Source organism: Anolis carolinensis, chromosome 4, assembly GCF_035594765.1.
Source record: "Anolis carolinensis isolate JA03-04 chromosome 4, rAnoCar3.1.pri, whole genome shotgun sequence".
Lineage (NCBI taxonomy): Eukaryota > Metazoa > Chordata > Lepidosauria > Squamata > Dactyloidae > Anolis > Anolis carolinensis.
Genome location: NC_085844.1, coordinates 71,618,589 through 71,633,145, shown reverse-complemented (window position 1 = coordinate 71,633,145; position 14,557 = coordinate 71,618,589). Strand labels below are relative to the sequence as shown.

Sequence of the window (14,557 nt, the reverse complement as noted above, 5' to 3'; positions counted from 1 at the left end):
ATGCCCCCCAGGCAAGAGACAAGCCTTTCCAATGCTAATTAGGGTGATTAATTGCAACATTAACACTGGCTTCCAGCTGACAAAGGATTCTTGTCACACCCTGGACTCTCCACAGATATATATTTACCTTCCTTGCCTAGTTTATCCATGCCTCACAACCTCTGAGGATGCCTACTATAGATGTGGGTGAAACGTCAGGAGAGAATACTTCTGGAACATGGCCACACAGCCTGAAAGACATACAACAACCCATCCAGTCTTTGCTAGTAAGTATTTTTCAGACAGAAGCTAATGGTCTTTGCTGCTGTTTCACCACTATCTCTACCATTCAGTTTCTGAAAGATGATAGTAAAAGCAAACATTTCTTTGAAGGCTTTCAATCCCTTAGATCAAGACATTAACTTTCAAAGAAACAACAGGGTGCAGATGGGATTTTTTTTTCAAGACGTACAAACAACAGTAGGCAATTCTGCAAGTAACAGGAAGGAAGCAAAGGAGGAAATGACTCTTGGCATGCCAGATGTACTGAACGGAGATAGCTGCTGAGCATATGTGTCATCTTCTTATAGGCAAGGGGACTCTGAAGAATTGTTCATGACTGTTCAGCAGACATTCTGCAACAAACAAAATGTGGATGCTGGGAGCAAATTTAAACTATGAATTTTAAATTGACATTTCACTAGCATGCATGATTTTAATGTGTTGTTACCTTTGTGCCAAGACTTCGAATGTATGCGTGTGTTTTAATGGTCTTGTGTCATCTATGGATTTTAATGGTGCTTGAGGTGTGAGAAGAGGTGGGTAAGAAATAAAATTATTATGATTGTTATTATTTCAAACTTACACTCGTTCCAATGTACATACTAAGTAAGCTAGCACACATGAGACAACAGGGCTCTGTAGAAATTACACTATGTAACAAAATTTGGGGAAAAAATCTGTTCCTGTTTGAAAGTGTTATTTCCTGTTTAACTATGCAGTACTCACTTCGAAAGTAGTTATTATACTCCAGAAATTTTGTTTTGGTGGCTACCACAAACTATGTTGAATTAGGAATTAGGAAGCTCCTGCGGGTATCTCTGTAGATCTGAGAAAAATATTTCTTGATTTAAAGCATTGGTTCTCAACCTGTGGGTCCCCAGGTGTTTTCACCTACTACTCCCAGAAATCCCAGCCAGTTTACCAGCTGTTGGGATTTCTGGGAGTTGAAGGCCAAAACATCTGGGGACCCACAGGTTGAGAACCACTGATTTAAGGCATTGGCATGCTGGCTGATATCCAAACAGCGGATGGGCCAGAGATGTTACTGGGGAGACATGAGATAAGCCTCCCCACAGGATCGTGACACAACTGGGCAGCGTCTTCATAGCTGGCTGATTCTCTCACACCAGAAGCGACTTGCAGCATGCAATCAAACTTTCAGCATTCTGGCCATGAAAGCCTTCCAGAACACAATAATACAGTAGAGCCTTGCTGATCCAACCTTTGCTCATCCAGCATTCTGTATTATCCAACACAATGTGCCTTTTAGTAGTCAATGTTTTGTAGTCAATGTTTTCAATACATTGCAATGTTTTGGTGCTAAATTCATAAATACAGTAATTACTACATAACATTACCGTGTATTCAACTGTTTTTTCTGTCGATTTGTTGTAAAACATGATGTTTTGGGGCTTAATTTGTAAAATCATAACGTAATTTGACGTGCAATAGGCTTTTCCTTAATCCCGCCTTATTATCCAACATTTTTGCTTATCCAACGTTCTGCTGGCCCGTTTATGTTGGATAAGTGAGAATCTACTGTAATAAAATAAGTGGGTTGTTGTGGATTTTCCGGGCTGCATGGTCGTGTTCTAGAAGCATTCTCTCCTGACGTTTCACCCACATCTATGGCAGGCATCCTCGAAGGTTGTGAGGTACTTTTGAGGATGCCTGCCGTAGATGTGGGCGAAACGTCAGGAGAGAATGCTTCTGGAGCATGGCCTATACAGGCCGGAAAACGCACAGCAACCCAGTGACTCCAGCCTTCGACCACACAATAAAATAAGGCTCTTTGTTTCTGACTAGAGCGACCCTAAAGTGACCCCTATATGATTGGCAGAGCTTCCTGTCTGTGACTCACCCAAACTGGGCTCGAACCCTGCTCCAGCAGAGTCCTAAGTCCAACGCTTGAACCACTAGGCCACGCCGGCTCCATCCGGGACCCTTGAGCGAAAAGGGAGGTAAGTGCGTGTACCTGTCCTCTAACCTCGTGCTTTGGTTCTGGACTTCGACTCCTAGGGCCCTTCCACACAGAACACCCAGGCAGAAAACACCACATTATCTGAGTTCAAAGCAGATATTGTGGGATTTTCTGTCGTGATATTCTGGAATACAGGACTGTGTGGAAGCCTCGGTCAGTTTGCGGGATCTGGGGATCGAACCCGGCAACATCTGGAGCACCTTGGAGCATGCTGCATAAACGCCCTCCCCTCTGGGCCAAACTGACAGCGAGGCTTCGGCTCTTGAGAGGCGGGAAGGCAAAACCAGCAGGCAGGAAAAGAGACTCCACTTCCACCTGGCAGGTTGAGGAATGCCGGAGAGCTCGGCAAGGAAAAGACGGGGAAGTCCCTCGATGAGGGGAGGGCAGGGGAGGGCTGTGTTCCCTTCCTCCCTCCCTCCCCCTTTTCTCTCCCTCCTCCTCCTCCTCGGGTTTCCATTCGCGCCGTCCTTCCTGGTTCCTCTCGAGCGGGCGGCGCCCGGGCGAAGGTGCATCGGGAGGGGCGAGGCGTCGGCGGAACCCGCTTTCCTTTCCTCGCCGCCCTCCCGATCTGGCAGGAAAGGGATCAGGAGGCTTGTAGGATCCCAGGCGCACTCGATCCCCTTCCAAAACGACCCCCGTGTGGAGGGAGAAGGCGGGGAAAGGGGAGCCGCAGGAGGCAGCGCTTTCCGCCTCTGCCTGTCATTGGCACCTCGTCTTCCTCGCCTGGGTCTCCACCCGTGTCTTTGCCTGTGGATGCCTCTGATCTCCCCTCCCATAGAGGAAGAGGCGAAGGACACCTTGGGTGAGTGATGCGTGGTCTGGCTTCTTCTTGATCTTCTCCAAAGCTTTGTCTATGTGGGGAAGCAATATTGAGTCTGGTGGCCTTTACAGGGAAGGAGAAGGGAGAGGAAGCTTGAGAACCTCATCAAAGAGAGGAGACGAATGGCTGATTGGGGCTCAGGTAGAGGAGAAGAGAACATTTTGGACTCACTGGTGTCTTCATTGTTTGTTTGTTTATACATTGGCCAGGAGAATAAACAATGTGAACAAGAATCTCTGGGTGTCCCCACCTCTGCTATTGATGGTGGTTTTCCTCCACCTTGGATGGATTTTTTTTTTTGGTGTCAGGAGCAACCTGAGTTGCTTCTGGAGTGAGAGAATTGGCCGTCTGCAAGGACATTGCCCAGGGGATGCCTGGATGTTTTGATGTTTTTACCATCCTTGTGGGAGGCTTCTCTCATGTCCCCACATAGAGCTGGAGCTGATAGAGGGAGCTCATCCGCGCTCTTCCTGGGTGGGATTCGAACCTGGCAGCCTTCAGGTCAGCAACCCAACCTTCAAGTCGCAAGGCTTTTATCCCCTAGGCCACCAGAGGCTCCAATAATGGGTGGATCTTGGAATGGGCTACACTAGCAGTGGTGCTCAACCTGGGGTGCAAAGGATTGAAGAAATGTTCAGATTTTTCTAAGATCTGCTGACCAGGCCTTCCTCTCCCTTCCACCTCTGTCTCAAGAGCGGTTAGAATAATAGAATAATAATAATAATAATAATAATAATAATTTTATTTTTATACCCCGCCCCATCTCCCCATGGGGACTCAGGCGGCTTACATGGGGCCAAGCCCAGGCAACAAGCAATATAAAACTTAACAATAAAAACAAATCATAAACAAATAAAATCACATATACAGTAGAGTCTCGCTTATCCAACGTAAACAGGCCGGCAGAACGTTGGATAAGCGAATATGTTGGATAATGAGAGATTAAGGAAAAGCCTATTAAACATTAAATTAGGTTATGATTTTACAAATTAAGCACCAAAACATCATGTTATACAACAAATTTGACAGAAAATGTAGTTCAATACACAGTAATGCCATGTAGTAATTACTGTATTTACGAATTTAGCACCAAAATATCACGATGTATTGAAAACATTGACTACAAAAATGCATTGGATAATCCAGAACGTTGGATAAGCAAGTGTTGGATAAGTGAGACTCTACTGTACCAATAAACAATAAGCACACTTTGATAAAATCCTGGGTTGGCTCCTAAAAGGGGCCAGAAAAGTTCAAATAGTTTTGTATGGTACAGATTAGGAAAGAGGTAGGTACCAGGGACTATTATCCCATTAAGGTGCTGGAGGAGGCATACATCTAAAGACTATGTACAGCTAAGGAGTAAAAATGCTATAAAAATAGAATGGACAGACAGGGCAATCCCAAACTAAGGAAATCAGTCACCAAAAGCCTGCTGGAAGAGCCAAGTTTTCAGGCTCTTCTGAAAAATAAGGAGGGTAGGGGCCTCATAGGATCATAGAATTGGAAGAGACCTCATGGGCCATCCAGTCCAACCCCCTGCCAAGAAGCAGGAAATCGCATTCAAAGTGGGGACGAGGGAGAGGGCCTTCTCGGTGGTGGCCCTTCGGCTCTGGAACTCCCTCCCCAGGGAGATTAGATTGGCACCCACCCTGTCCACCTTCCATAAAGACTTCAAAATGTGGATCCGGTGTGCCTTTGAGTAAATAATCTCTCGCAAGATACTCAGCCCAGTTATACTTCACTATCAGCTACTGGTGATACCCCCGGGTGGCACAGCGTGTTAAAGTGCTGAGCTGCTGAACTTGCAGACTGAAAGGTCACAGGTTCAAATCCGAGGAGCGGAGTGAGCGCCCGCTGTTAGCCCCAGATTCTGCCAACCTTGCAGTTCGCAAACATGCAAATGTGAGTAGATCAATTGGTACCGTTCCTGCGGGAAGGTAACAGTGCTCCATGCAGTCATGCCGGCCACCTGACCTTGGAGGTGTCTATGGACAACGCTGGCTCTTCGGCTTAGAAATGGAGATGAGCACCAACCCCCAGAGTCGGACACGACTGGACGTAATGTCAGGGGGAAACCTTTACCTTTATCCGCTACTGCACTTTATCACAGTCCCTTGTCCTATAGGCTTTAGTGTTTTTATTGATATGGCTCCTCCACCATATTTATGACTGCCTGAAACCATCAAATAAGCCCTACCCAGAATTCTATGCGCAAATTCTTACCCTCTGAATTTCCAGTAATTTTTATTACTCAGGTTCTAAACTGCTGTTGATGTTGTTTTATGAGGATATAATGTTTTTAATTTTGCCGATTGTGTTTTAACCCATGTTGACCCCATGTGAGCCGCCCCGTGTCCCCCTGGGGAGATGGAGGTGGGATACAAAAATAAAGTTGTTGTTATTGTTATTATTATTTATTGCAGTGACATCATTATAATCCAGATGTTATAATAGGAGTGTAAGCATTCACAAGCTTAAGGTGTCTCCCCTTCTCTCTAAATTTGAAGGACCTTCCATGAGAACATGGAAATAATTACCTTTATTAATGACCTGGGACCCTTCCATACAGCTGAATAAAATCCCACATTATCTGCTTTGAACTGGAATATATGGCAGCGTGGACTCCGACAACCCAGTTCAAAGCAGATATTCTGGGTTATATGGCTGCCTGGAAGGGCCCTTAGATGATGGGTTAGAAGGCAGGATCATTGTAGACGACACCAAATTGAGAGGGATAGCCAATACTATCCGATCATATCTATGAACCATCTCGTAGTTTAGGATCATCTGGGGAGGCCCTGCTCTCAGTCCCACCTTCTTTACAAGCATGATTGGTGGGGATGAGAGACAGGGCCTTCTCAGTGGTAGCCCCTCGGCTTTGGAACTCCCTCGCCCATGAGGTCTCTTCCAATTCTATAATTTTATGATTCTGTGATTTGTACATTAAATCCCAAGTTCAGTCTTGGTTACCGGTGGCTCCAAAAGGTATTTAAAGGGGAGTCCCTAGTGAAGAAAAGGCTGAAAACTACTGGACTAGAGCACACAGAATAATCACATTTTAAAATGGATTTGCACTGCCATATAATCCAGATTATCAAAGCAGATTATCTGCTATGAACCGGATTGTATGAGTCTACATTGTCATATAATCTAGTTCAAAGCCTTGGGCCCTTTCTACATTGCCATATAAAATCTGCACCATCTGTTTTGAACTGGATTGTATGGCAATGTAGACTCATATAATCCAGTTCAAAACAGATGATGTAGATTATCTGCACTGATCATCTGAAGGGGCCCTTAGAGTTGGAAGAGATCACTAGGGCCATCCAGCCCAACCCTCACCACACTGAAACACACATTCAGAGGACCCCACATAGATGGCCATTGTGGGTGCTGATTGTGCCCACCTACCCATGGCAAAGGGTTGTCATGCACTTCCACTCACACCTGAGAATCAGGGTGGAGGGCTTTCCTGGAGGCCTCCCTGAGAGGTCTGTGTTGCATTGCCTCCTCTGGGAATATGTTCTAGATACTTCAGTGGCAGTGAAGGAGAGGGAAGATTGATGGACAGGCGCCCAGATTCCAATCTGGTGCTGTTTACATGGCCAAGTCATGCATGGAGCTTTTTTTAGAACAACGGTACATCTACATTGACCACTCTACGTGGATTGAAGCATTTTAAAAAGTAAGGCATTCAGCTGACGTGTCTTAAACTGGGATGAACAAGATTGCAGGATGCAAGGTGACACCAATTAGGAATTCCAGTGCTCTACATACTTTATGTGTATTAAGGTAGGGAGCTTTTTTGGGGGAGGGGAGCATAAAACCTCCATGGCTATGAAATTGTAGATACTGCAGACCCTGGAACAGATCGGAATTGAACTCTCTGGTCTATATAAACTCTTCCCAGTTCTTGACCCAATTTCTGTGCTTTGTGTGTGATCAGCTGCACATTCACTTCACTTCAACCCCTGCTGCTTTCATCCAGCATTATTTGCTCAATGCAGATAGGTTTCTAATGGGATGTAATGGTTTGATCCATGGACTACTACACTAGGGTTCATGGAAATCCATTGGGTGACTTTGACTTTGAATAAATGCCCTAATTTTGAGAAAAAGGTTTATATTCTATGCAGAAGTGCACTGCCTTTGAGAACCATGCTCTCTCTGTCCCAGATGACCCATGATAGGTTCACCTTAGGGTCAAATATGGAAGCAGCTAGAAGCCCTCCATATTTGAGACACACATAACAGCTAGAGGTTGATACATTTCACCTGAAAAATAGGAAACACAGGCCAAAATTGTAATATTAGCCTTAACTAGAACAAACTCATTGAATCAATTGGATTGATTCACCATTGCACGGTTGATTAAATGGATCTACTCTAGTTGGAACTAACCAAAGAAATCCCTAACAAAGAGGGTTAGCTCTAAAAGTATTCTGTGGAAATTAAGAGCATATACTCTTCACCAAAGGGCCTCCGGCGGCGCAGTGGGTTAAACCACTGAGCTGCTGAACTTGCTGACTGAAAGGTCGGCGGTTCGAATCCAGGGAGCGTGCTGAGCGCCCGCTGTTAGCCCCAGCTTCTGCCAACCTAGCAGTTTGAAAACATGCAAATGTGAGTAGATTAATAGGTACTGCTCCAGCAGGAAAGTAACCGCGCTCTATGCAGTCATGCCAGCCACATGACCTTGGAGGTGTCTACGGACAATGCCGGCTCTTCGACTTGACAATGGAGATGAGCGCCAACCCTCAGAGTCGGACACGACTAAACTTAACATCAGGGGAGACCTTTACTTTTACTATACTCTTCACCTCAGCCAAGCTAAGTCACGAGAGTTGTTGAATTATATCTGTTGTGTTTGTGAAAAAATTCAACCAAAATATCTGAAAAAATTAGTGGTAATTGTATGGTTTCATAGCTGGATCCCCTGAACAAGGAATGGACAATGTGGTGGCCATACTGAAGTTGTGGGACTGTACTTTTCATCATCTCCTGTGTAGTATAGTATATACTTATGTAAGGTAAAGGTAAAGGTTTTCCCCTGACGTTAAGTCCAGTCATGTCTGGCTTTGAGGGTTGGTGCTCATTTCCATTTCTAAGCCAAAGAGCCGGCGTTGTCCGTAGACACCTCCAAGGTCATGTGGCCGGCATGACTGCATGGAGTGCCGTTAACTTCCCGCCGGAGTGGTACCTATTGATCTACTCACATTGGCATGTTTTCGAACTGCTAGGTTGGCAGGAGCTGGAGCTAACAGCGGCTGCTCATGCCGCTCGCTGTTCCACGAGAAGCTAAAAGAAGCACCAACTTCTCTACTCTCTCGAACACCATGCTGCTTCTGGCCTGGGCAGGAAAACGGTGGTGCCATCTCTCCATGGAATGATCTCAGCATATCCATAGGTCACATCAAAATCCATAATTTTTGCCCCAAAGTCTGTTCTCTACATATACTTATGTATAAGTATATACATATACATATACTTATATATATACTTATGTATAAGTAGAGAACAGACTTTGGGGCAAAAATTATGGATTTTGATGTGACCTATGGATATGCTGAGATCATTCCATGGAGAGATGGTGCCACCATTTTCCTGCCCAGGCCAGAAGCAGCATGGTGTTAGAGAGAGTAGAGAAATTGGTGCTTCTTTTAGCTTCTCGTGGAATAGGCTCAGTGGTTCTCCAGATGTTTAGGCCTACAACTACCAGAAATTCCAGCCAGTTTACCAGCTGTTAGGATTTCTGGGAGTTGAAGTCCAAAACATCTGGGGACCCACAGGTTGAGAACCACCTGGCTAAACCCTTCCCTTCCATCACTTCACTCAAAGAAGGGGATGCATATAAGAATTAAGGTACAATACTCATATTGACCCATGTTAACCCACATTCATTTTGGATTGATTTCGTGACCCAATCTCTAAACTTGTACATGAGTATGTAGGATAGTATGTGAGGAAAGGGCAAAGGTTCCTTTAAGAGATAGAGGAAACACTTTGGACACTTGAGCTACAATGAAGCATCTTGCTTGTGTTTCAATTGAACGTTATAGGCTACCTTTCTTCACAAATCATTTGCACTTGGGAACAAATGCCATGATTGTTGCCAAGGCTGGTTTGTCATCCTTGCTGAAGGGCATAGCAGTCAGGCCAACTCATTTATGAAATTATTCTCTGCACGGAGTAGCACAGAACCACATGGATTGTTTAATTGCTTGGCATGGCCTTTGCCGAGCTACTTCCTGACAATTGCAATATATAGTCAAGCCAGCTCATTTAGGAAATTGCTTTCTGCACAGAGTAGCATGGACCCATATATCCAGAACATAGGGTGGGATCCAGTACGTTTTAGATGTTTGCGTATAATTTATATGGAACAGAATGAGGTAGAATTAAGTAAATCATCATGCTTCGACACACATGCATTTTCTACCTCCTGAGCATGTTAGCTGCATTAAAAATGAACACAGCTGTGATTTTAGATCCCTAGGCAGGCTATAGTGCTATTTCACTGAGAATATTTGAGCCGTTTAACCAATTATTTCTTTTGAAATGTCTGACTGTTGTTGAGTTTCTATTTATAAGCTTTCTGGCAAGATATAAATCATTTAAAGAAGGAAGTAGTTATGGCAGAGTGTTTCATATTTGACTTGCTGTTGCCATGCTGTTTTGCAAAATGTTTACAAAATAAAAGGCAGCTTGGAAAACATGATACCTTTCCAGCGATTTTACTATGTTTTTTAAACACTAATAATCTTATAGCTGGAAGCCTACAGTACTTGCTTGGCACATTGCACTTCTAAAACTGAAAGGTCAATTCATGACAGTGATAAAAATCAAAGTGTAAAATATTGCTTGACATTTTGCTCCAATATGATTAAAATATTCTTACCAGAGTGTGAGCAATTTAGGCCACCATTTTATAGCTATTTACAAGGGAGTAAGTGTTCATTGAACTCAGTGAGACTTCTTTTTAAGTAGGCAGATTTTAAGGCAGGCTTAAGGTGACTTCTGAAATTCATTACTGCTAGTCTAATAAATCGTGATTATAAATATATGTGGTTTCACCCAATACTCTGCTCAAAATCAGATAGTTTAATTGCTTTTCAAAACCACAGAATGAGAGCAAAGTTTGTGGAGTAATCACATCATAATTATGGTAGAGCATATGTCACTGAAATAACCACATATTCTTTGCCTGCTTACACAGATTTTGGAATAATAAGACTACACCTCTTGTAACATCCACTTCCCTGCCACATGGTCATGTAGATACTACAGCAAATAAATAAATAAACGTTATTACAGAAGTTATAACAAGCTGTGGATCAGCATTTCTCATGTTATCAATGTGTGGAATTGGCATTGTTTTTCTCCCAAGTGTGCCAAGACCAGTATTTTATGCCCATATGATATTTGTGCCTGTGGGGTACAATTCTTTCTTTCCTAGAAACTCTATACACACCAGAAACCAATGTCTCGTGGACCAGTCCAGGGGTTACCACTTTGAATAGCACTGTTGTAAAAAAGGTAAAGGTTTCCCCTGACGTTAAGTCCAGTCATGACTGACTCTGGGGGTTGGTGCTCATCTCCATTTCTAAGCCGAAGAGCTAGCATTGTCCAAAGACATCTCCGGGTCATGTGGCTGGCATGACTGCATGGAGTGCCGTTACCTTCCCGCCGGAGCGGCATCTATTGATCTACTCACATTTGCATGTTTTCAAACTGCTAGGTTGGCAGGAGCTGGGGCTAACAGTGGGCGCTCATTCCGCTCCCAGGATTTGAACCTAGGACCTTGTAGATCATTGTAATCGTGTAACCATTAAAATGGATTATCTGTCTGTCTCTCTGAAAGATCACAAGGTTATAAGGTAACCTTATAAGATTTAAAGCAGTGGTTCTCACCCTGTGGGTCCTCAGATGTTTTGGCCTTCACCTCCCAGAGATCCTAACAGCTGGTTAACTGGCTGGGAGTTCTGGGAGTTGAAGGCCAAAACATCTGGGGACCCATAGGTTGAGAACCACTAATTTAAAGTATCCACTTTTGCTTCTAGAAACATGATGATGTAATCAGAAATGACTTGAGAACACACAGCAACAACTGTCCTGAAGCCAAATGTTTAATCTGCAATTTGGAGTCAAGCATGGCTCTGTGGTTGTGTTATAAAACCCAAGTTAATTCTCCACCATCCTCCCTACCCATGAGATGGACAAAGCCTCATGCCAGCATCCCTGGATATCATCAGCAACTTCCTACTACCAGTCAGTGTTGTTAAGCAGTACAGATTTGCTAGTGTGGTGATGGAAAGCTTTTTTTTTCTCCACAGTTTGTGACTGTGGGCAAATTACACTGTGTGTTTCACTTGCTCCAAGAAGCAGATGCTGTGAGCATTGAGTTTGAAGCAGCCTCCATGCTGCTGGGGGTGCATTTGAAACAGCCTCAAGGCTAACACCCTTTTAAGCAGTTCCAGTTGACCTCTTATGGCCCTGCTACACATCTACTTTTCTGCTCATAGCTAGAATAGAAAAGGCTTCTGTATAAAGAATGGCAACGGGAGAAGTGGTACATTTTATTCATTTAGGAAGCCTGACTCAAAGGTTAGTGTTTTGAGCTAGGACTCTGCTGCCAGGCAGATGAGGCTTAGAGTCCCTTTTTTAGCATCATGGTCTCCTTAGTGTTGCCAGAAGTCAGAAAATACTTGAAGGCACATAACAACAACAACCCTCACAGATACATCTGGTGCGAATGCAGAACAGATTGTTCTGAGGTTCTGGAATACCATTTTAGAGGGCTTGGATTTACACCCTCCTTACTATCTTTCTGCAAGCAGGTGAATATATGGTTTTGGCAGGAGCAGTTGCCTAGGGAGAATGTACTTCTTATAATATGTGGCATTTCATAGTGTATTCTTAATTTTTAATGTTTTTTTAAACAGGTTTTAATTCTGTGATAACCTAATTACATTTTTTAATTTTTGTGTGTGGTTTTTTAAGCTGTGTATTTTTAACTGCTTGAATTCCTAACTATAAGTGGTTCTCCACAGAGAGAGCATCCCAGGGCCGATCCAGAGTATCCAACAGTGCTGAACTGAGTTCAGTGCTGTTGGATGGCCACCCTTACCTTCTCCCTCCTGCTCTCATCGTAGTGGTAACCACCAGGTGCAGAATGGCTGGTGGCCATCACTCATCACCTGGGGTGACATTTACCGAGGTGCCAGAGTGACACAGAGGAGTGGATGGGGGTGGTAGTGGAGAAATTGCTTCCCCCTTTCCTTATTGCCCTTCTCCGATCGCCCTTGCACCCTGGCCCCCGTCACTCCAGGTGATGAGTGACGGCCACCAGCCATTTTATGTCTGCTGGTCACTGTTGCAATGCAAACACAAGAACAATAAGACCCATCCTGCATCCATGGGCCACCTGATCCTGGGGAATATAAGATGACTGTATGAATAGTTGTAGCCATTTCATCTTTGAATTAATCCAACTGTTTATGTGGGCCCAAAAGGCCAGGTTTGTTATGGAGTCTCAGGGAATCTGTTTGTCATGTAAACACCATGGAGCTGATTTCTCCCACCACCACTACACATACACACTTTGGCATTCAGTTACCACATAGATGTGCCCTGGGAAAAGGCAATATAAAATAAAAATAATCCATGCAACATTAAAGTATTATTGGCCACCTGCATAATATAATATGCAACAAGTCTTGGAGAAGTATTGTGACTCACAGAAGATGATGAACTAACAGAGCAAACTTGTCGCTTGTATGATATATTGACTGGCATTGCTGCATGAATGACTGCACACATACACACAAGTGACCACTTCAGCTTGAATTCTAAAGTAGCTTCAAGGCAGTGAATAATGATGACTAGTGATGAATGAATGCCCCGTCACAGCTCTTAGGAGTCATGAGTACTACGACATCTTAATTGTCATCTTTCAAGTACTTGAACAATGCTTGAATGAGTGATAGAGAAGTCATTAAGAGAAAATTAGCACTGAAGCTTGTCTGTATTGATACCTTTTTGCTGGGCTAGAGATTGTGTTTACTACGTGGATCTCCTCTTTAAAACAGCGTTCCAATGATGTACATACATTTTGAGTTAACATTAATGAGTAACTCCACCATAATACACCTCTAATGATGCCTGCTGGCAGCATCATTAAAATGTGTTAGATGGCAATGGCTTGCCAAAATTACAGTGGAGAAGATGAGCACACGTGAAGGAGATATTGTTTCTCCAGGCATTGCCGTGAGGACTGTAATATGCTGCTGTAGATCTGCCATACAGAATGAAAGCACCATGTCTTTTGCTGTGGGTTTCAAAGCTCTAATAGCTGAACTAGCTTCCCAAGACAGACAGGAGAAATAGAATTGCAGTATGCCAGCATATCACACAAATTCATGTTACATGGTTTTAGTTCTTTGCGAAAATCTCCTCTGTGGATAGTGGTGAGGCCAGCAGGGAACCAAGCTGCCAGTGATGACTCCTGAAAGCAGCCTCCTTTCCAGAATGCCAAATCTAATGGGAAGCCCAGCAGTGCAAAGTCATATGTCTTTCTCTGCCAAAGAAGGAGTTTGTATCCTTTTTTTGGTGAAAGAAATGATCAAAGTTCAGTTGTGCTTCTGCATGCCGAGAATTGAGTCTTGATTGAAAGAGGAGGCCAAAGCCCAGCTGTCTTTCTGTCTACTGAGAAAGAAGATTGACTCCTTTCTTGGGGAAGATAACTGTAGGTGGGTTTCAATCTCTACACAGAGAAAGGGGGTTGTCCCTTTATCTGGGGAGCAAAACAGAGCCAGGCTTCAGTGCCTTTTTTCTGCAGAGACAGGAGATAGACTCCTATCTTAGCAGAGAGAGGTGCGTGACTGCACAGCCAGGCTTCCTACTGGATTTGGCACCTGGAGAGACAGCTGTTTTCAGCTCAGTGCAGGCAGACTGTGCCCCAACATGTGAGTCTTCCCTTCAGCTATTCTTTCCTCCACAGGGCAGCAGCAGTGGTGGGGAATATTCTCAATGTCTACAATATAGAATTTTCAGCTTCGAGCAACATGTTGGCTGGAGGTTAGGGCAAACAATTCAGATATTAAATAAAAATCATATTAAACAAAGGGTTCTGGAATTGATATGTTGCCCTGAGCTACTGGGGTGATATCCCATTTTCTGTATTCTGTTGTTGCTGTCTTCCAAGCTTACTCTGATTTTAGTGACCCTCTCATAGGGTTTCCACAAATTTCCTCTGAATACAGCTAACAACAGTGGTTCTCAACCTGTGAGTCTCCAGATATTTTGGCCTACAACTCCCAGAAATCTCAGCCATTTTAACAGCTGTTAGGATTTCTGGGTGTTTAAGGCCAAAACATCAGGGACCCATAGTTTGAGAACCACTGGATTACAACATCTAATACTACGTTGCTAAAAATACAGCCTTGCTTTCAGTTGGTCCCTGAGTATTTATTTATTCATTCCTACCTTTCAGAGCC

At 43.9% G+C, this 14,557-nt stretch overlaps 1 protein-coding gene across 3 annotated transcripts in view; it reads left to right on the top strand.

Annotated features, from left to right (window-relative positions):
- The first annotated feature begins 2,746 nt into the window (after positions 1-2,746).
- mbp (myelin basic protein) overlaps positions 2,747-14,557 on the top strand; it is a 156,799-nt gene continuing 144,988 nt past the window's right edge. The window contains exon 1 of one of the 3 annotated variants that reach the window (XM_008108755.3): positions 2,747-3,044. The gene's annotated coding sequence lies outside the window, so the exon portion shown is untranslated. The remainder of the gene's footprint in view (positions 3,045-14,557) is intronic. The other 2 variants (XM_008108754.3, XM_008108756.3) reach the window with 2 other exon arrangements.